Genomic DNA, 6,000 nt, shown 5'->3' with positions numbered 1-6,000 from the left:
GTACATGTTTACAGTCTGGACGCAAGTGATGGGATGCAGGGCTGGACTGGCACAAAAAATTGGCCCTGGCATTTTGACTTAGGCCCCCCGGCCCAGCCCAATTCCTGACCACCCTTGGGTACCACGTAGCCCTACCACCAAGAGAGCCTCTATCCAGCCTGTTTTCTATGTCTCCGTCCTTCAGCACAGCTGAATCTAATGATCAGCTAATCATCAAGCTTTGCAGAAGCCTGATAACGATCCCGATCATCAATCAGGTGTGTTATTGGAGAGAAACATGGAAAACAGGCTGGATAGGGGCCCTTGAGGACCGAACTTGGACTGATGTTTATTTGTTCAGTTTAATCTCTATATTGTAAATCAATTAATGGGCTACACCCTCTAAATTGTGGGCCGGGAAATAATTGAATAGCACCACATCGGCCCCAAAAGACACCAGCCCACCGGGCATCTGCCCTGTACGCCAGATGGCCAGTCCAGCCCTCACGGGATGGGAATTTCAGAGTCTCCAGAAATCCACACACACACACACAAAAAAATAATAATTTTGCTGTCCATCACTTTTCTTAAACAAATGGTTCATACAAATGAAATTAGGGATGCACGATAATGCTATTTTCAACCGATACCAATAAACCAATCATTTAGACCGTGCCGATGTCGATAACCGATAAGTAAGCCGATAATTGTTTGAAAAATGAACTTGAATACAAATAAGTCTAACATGTACAAATACATTGAAACATTGTGTAAACTTTAGGCAATGTTTCAATGTATGTAAAGCATCATGAAGATGAATTTTATTGATATGAGCCACAACAAATGGACCAACGTGGCATGTCTATTATTATTGACCGATTTCTTTATTATCTAGTTTATCTGTATGAAATCAAATTGGTCGCTAATTGCCGATAATTTCCGGCCAATTTCTCTATTATCTGGTTTATCTTTATGACACCAAATTGACAATTGCCGATAATTATTGACAAATTTCTTTATTATCTGGTTTATCTGTATGACACCAAATTGGTTGATAATTGCCGATAATTATCGGCGGATTTCTCTATTATCTGGTTTATCTGTTTGAAATCAAATTGGTCGATAATTGCCGATAATTATTGGCAAATTTCTTTATTACCTGTTTTATCTGCATGATGTCAAATTGGTTGGTAATTGCCGATAATTATCGGCGGATTTCTCTATTATCTGGTTTATCTGTTTGAAATCAAATTGGTTGATAATTGCCGATAATTTTTGGCAAATTTCTTTATTATCTGCTTTATCTGCATGATGTCAAATTGGTTGATAATTGCCGATAATTTTCGGCAAATTTCTTTATCTGGTTTATCTGTATGATGTCAAATTGGTTGATAATTGCCGATAATTTTGGGCAAATTTCTTTATTATCTGCTTTATCTGTTTGACGTCAAATTGGTTGATAATTGCCGATAATTTTTGGTAAATTTCTTTATTATCTGCTTTATCTGTTTGACGTCAAATTGGTCGATAATTGCTGATAATTATTGGCAAATTTCTTTATTATCTGCATGATGTCAAATTGTTTGATAATTGTCGATAATTATCGGCAAATTTCTTTATTATCTGGTTTTTCTGTATGACACCAAATTGGTTGATAATTGCCAATAATTATCGGCGGATTTCTCTATTATCTGGTTTATCTGTTTGAAATCAAATTGGTCGATAATTGCCGATAATTATTGGCAAATTTTTTTATTACCTGTTTTATCTGCATGATGTCAAATTGGTTGATAATTGTCGATAATTATCGGCAAATTTCTTTATGTTCTGGTTTATCTGTATGACACCAAATTGGTTGATAATTGCCGATAATTATCGGCGGATTTCTCTATTATCTGGTTTATCTGTTTGAAATCAAATAGGTCGATAATTGCCGATAATTATCGGCCACCGATATTATCGTGCATCCCTAAATGAAATTAATGAATTTGCATAATATGAGTGATTTTATTGTGACAGGTGAATGTTAAGTGTCATATAATTTTACACTATATAGCAAGAATGCCAGAAACCTTTTAGTAAGACTCCCGGAGGAACAAAACTGCATTTATGTCACTGTTATGCATATTATACAGGTGTGCGTAATGTCATGGCCGGAGAGTGCACATTTGCTCGTTGCCATGTCAGCGTGTGACGACACGGGTCCCTCTCAATCCCAAGCCTCAAATCCGAACCACCTGCCCTTCAGCGGGCTCTCTCTCGCCTTGCCGAACTCCTTAAAGAGCGAACACTCCTTGTTTGGACTAACATCAGGGTCCGCTCCGGGGATCTTACATGAAACGTGGAATCTCACCCTTCCCATACCCTCGGACAAGTCCTCGTGGCCCCGTCTCCTCCCTGCTGCAGCGGGGGCCTCCATATTTTTTAATTACGTACAGGAAACTCCTGTTACAAAGGACACTTTCTTGGTGGATCTGCAGGGGGAGGCTGTGAGAACTTCTCGTCTCCGAGTGGCCTCTCCAGTGTGTGGGTGGTACAGGCTGAACAGCTTGTACCACCCGCAGATTTGGGTCAGTGGTGATTTTTATTTTTTATTTTTTGCCCAAAGCCAAGATGGCTGACTACAGAATCAACATGTATCGTATCTTTTTTCACGTCGTAATCATTTTATACAGCTGGATCAAGATTTCCACGTCAGCATGATTCCCAAGCCACCCCCCCCCCCCCCCCCCTTTCTAGCTTTTTTTTTTTTTTTTCTCCGGTGGTCTCTAACTGACAGGAACTCAAGCACTATTTGTTATCTTTAGGCCCAATAAGTCCATCTGGTTTTGGTTTGGCTCTTGGAGATCGCCCCTGGAGATGTGGATGGAGGGGACGGCGAGGCAAGGCGGTGGAGGGGCAGTACTTTCTCTCACTATTTCTCTCTCTCCTCCTAAATTGAATTTCTCACCATTGCGACCCGGGTCTCGGACCAGGGAGCCGGCCAACTTGCAGCTGGCTTTCAACCCTCGGGCTTCTGTGAAGAATATTTGGACAGAATCAGTATCACCTGTTTTGTCAGGAAAAGTTCTTTATATTCCTGAAAAAATGAAAAATTATCATTTGTGGAGTACTCCACTGGAAGATATGTAATATAATTACAGTACGCACAAACATAAGAGGCATAGAAGACCCCCAATGAGGCCCAAGTAAGAGTCATTGTTCCAACAAGCAAAGACAATAGGCCTATATGTACTTTGTGTTATAGTTTGAACATTTAGAATTACTGTAACAGCTATGCTAACTTCCATTAGCAATAAATTCTCACTAGGATTTTCATCGCTAGTCAATCTGGTGACCGGTGGTTGTGTTCTTACTTTAGCTAATGCTAACTATTCTCATGGTTGACAGTTTAATAGCGCTAAACAAGTCAATGCACTCACCATTATCCAGCCTTTTTTGCTTGGTCACAGCAGCTATTGGAAGCTGTCTGTGCCATTTCCCTAAAGTCAGTTTTCGCCGCCAGAAAAGTTTGCATTGGGTCTGACTGGCAAGCGCAGTATTAGGCTAGTATGATTCTTATGCTGCATTCGAGGATGGTCGGAAATCGGATTTACAGAGTTGGTTTGTTCTGGTTCCGACCTGAAAGCATTCGAGGCGAAAGTAAACAACCAAAATGGCGGCTAGTGGTAAATTGTTTTTTATTTTGGTTCTTAAAACTTATTTTTGACCTCCAGCAAACTTACCTTCTCGCAATTTTGCTTCATTTATTGTTTTTATCTTATTTCATAAGCACGCCAGTTTAGTAGTTCACCGTATAATTTCATGCCAGGAGATAGCGGCATACTGTCACGTACGTTGTGTTACGTCAATGTCGAATATTTATGAATGAAGAACGCTATCTAGTTTTATACCCAAGTAAATTGTGTTTTACCATTCTCGGTCTGAGTTCCAAAGGGGAAACCGTTGTAGAGTGACGTCACTTGTAGTCCGTTGGTGAAGTCGGGGTCCTTTTTTTTCCGACTTCGCAAGTGGAATTTAAGGGGGCGTTCCCGTACACACTTCCTGGTTTGAACTCGGAAAAGTCCGACTTCCGACCATCCTCGAATGCAGCATTAGACATTGAAGCAGCAAGTAGTCATTGGTCCGGTATGACGAAAACATGCCTACTAGCAGTCGAGAACGCAAATGTAAAAGTAAAATAGGAAAGAATATAACAGTTAAATTATTATTTTTTTTTTTGTATGAATTGCTATGACAACTGTGTGACATACACATAGCCCAAACAATTGACTTTAAAAAAGTGAGTATTATGTACAGTATATGCCGCTAATCAGATGCTAACACTGTTAGCTAGCACTATTCTGTGTCAATGCTAACGCGCTGCTTACCTGCTGGCTTTTGGCACCTCTGTCTCATCCAGCTCTTAATAGTGGCTCTCATCAAGTCACTGGCTGACAAACTCAATGTTGAAGTCGTCATTATTTTTTATTTGATTTGTATACATGCCGTTAAAGTCAATTTCCTTTACATTTTGTTTTCTCTCTGCAGTCTTTGGATACGTGAAGTTGTGAAAATATAAATGTGAAGAGTTGTAATATGAAGAAATTTACAGTGACCAACACAATGTGCCTCTACACAGCTGACACGTCGCCGTCACTGCAGTGAGATCAGTCCGAGGAGGTATGTGACTCCACTCTAACTTCTATCTATACATTGAATTTGAAATAGACGAGTGTGCACTTCCCATCCCTTTTATTTCATGTGTCATACATATTTCACCCCAGTTAACAGGCAGATGAAAAGTGTTTGATCACCATCCAATGTACATAAAAATTAACTCCACATTACATTCAATTTGTGTCTCAATAACTTTTTTTTGTTGTTGTTTTGCACTGCTGTTGCATGAATTCCTCCATCTCTCTGGGGTGTATTTAATTCTTTGACAACATACAAAGTCCTGCGCGTAATCTGAGCTGGGGATCCGATCAAACGTGACGCACATAAACACTTCCTGATAGGCCCGAGATGAAAGCGTGTGACTAACTCCTGGAAACTAATAAGAAGCATCTGAGGGAGCCTGTTGTGTGTGCGCGATACAATTTATTCACCTGAGCAAATAAACGGTGCGTGTGTGTGGGGCGGTGATGGCTTAGAAAAAAAAAGGAGGCTTTGACTGAGATACAGTATACTGCTGGGAGAAGAGGGAAAAAAAGCTGTAAAAGAGACTTTTTTTTTTTTTTTCAGAGGTCACAGGAAGGGCGAATAGATTAGTGAGGTGAATGTGACAATTTCAAGTTACATTGCCACAAAGTATACATTCTGTTAGAGGCAGCCATGTCCTGTAAAAAGGGACACTGAGGTCTTATTTTGCGCTGGCCGCAGCAGCATTAGTCAAGCACTGCTGCACACTCAATGGCGGAGAACCATGAGAAATGCATATTTATTTTATTTATAAGAAAAGCATGTGAATGTCCCAGACGATTCATGAAAGAAAATGCCATTGGACACTTTTTCAGCAACCAAAAATGAATTTCTACAAAAAACATTTTAATGTCACAAGACAAGACTTGCTGGCCACAACATTAGGTGCATCTGAATAAATGTACCTTGTCTAATTTTTAACATTTTTCAACGTTGAACACTTTCATTTTTCTTAAAATTAAGGCGACCATATTTTGATTTCCCAAAAAAAAAAGAGGACACTTGGTCTGGCCTCAATACCTAAATCAGGCGTGTCCAAACGTTTTCATTTGAGGGCCACATGCAGAAAATCAGAAGGACGCAAGGGCCACATAATGTTATGAAGAGAAATTGTGTTTAGTCCTAAAAATTGTACAAATAATGTATTTGTGCTTTTACATATTTAGAAAATTGCTACAGTATATAAACCATTTTATTTGTAATATGGCTGTAGTGTTATTATAGTTTGGGAATTTTTAATTTTAGTTAGTTTTTATTAGTTTTCAGGGTTGTTGTTTTTATTAGTTTTAGTTCTTTAATAAATGCTTAGTTTTAGTTTAGTTTTAGTTAGTTTCAGTA

Source organism: Festucalex cinctus, chromosome 1 (genome assembly GCF_051991245.1).
Source record: "Festucalex cinctus isolate MCC-2025b chromosome 1, RoL_Fcin_1.0, whole genome shotgun sequence".
NCBI classification, from domain to species: domain Eukaryota; kingdom Metazoa; phylum Chordata; class Actinopteri; order Syngnathiformes; family Syngnathidae; genus Festucalex; species Festucalex cinctus.
Note: the sequence above shows the minus strand (reverse complement) of the source record.